This window comes from Barbus barbus, assembly GCF_936440315.1.
Source record: "Barbus barbus genome assembly, chromosome: 15".
NCBI lineage: Eukaryota > Metazoa > Chordata > Actinopteri > Cypriniformes > Cyprinidae > Barbus > Barbus barbus.
The window spans coordinates 19,551,212-19,552,090 of NC_136743.1; positions in this window are offsets into that span (position 1 = coordinate 19,551,212).

Genomic DNA, 879 nt, shown 5'->3' on the forward strand with positions numbered 1-879 from the left:
TATGTGTATTTGTAATGTGTATCTTTGTTCTTATTTTTTAATAAGAAAAATAAAATAATGACAAAGATTTTTTTTATCTTCGCCCACTTTGGCCTAAATATCTGCCATGCATCTTTGTCTTTCTAGTTTGGCTGTAATGCTCAGACAACTTGTAAAACCAAAATAGTAAAACTAACAAAGAATCGTGATAAAAATCGTGAATCGTGATATTTCTATAAAAAATCGTGATATGATATTTTTCCCATATCGCCCACCCCTACTACAAAGAACCCTTTTAAAGGTTCTTCAAAGAACCACTGACTGTTCTTTTTTAACTTTTTATTTATCATAGAATCTCGGCTTATATAGCCTTGGGTCATCCCTGTTATACATTACATTTTATGCTTTCTAATTTTTTTAAATTAATATCCTTGTGTTGTAAGGAAGTATTTCTAAAAAGGTATAGCCAGATTTCATGTTTAGTATATTAAATAACAACCAAAAATATTAAAATTAAACACCTTTGTTTAATTAATTAAGGACTTTACTGTCACTTTTAATAAATTTGATGTATTCTGAATAAATGATTACACCTAAAGGTAGTAAAGTCACAAATAAATAATATTAAAACCCTTCTCCAAACTTACATAATTTAAGTGTGTTCAGTATTTTATCTAGTATACTAAGACAAAATGTTGGGGACATGAAAATGTGATGAATAATAGACAATACATTATCAGTTTTGTAAAAGCGGTCGACACCAGTTTTTAGGTCATCCGGTTCAGTTTCTCACGTAGTTTTTCGTTGAATGAAGCTGAGCATTATTTTTTCCGAAGAGCGCGGAATTGTATGACCTGGTATTCTCCAAACACAACTACGCAAGATTTGTAACTTAGCGCT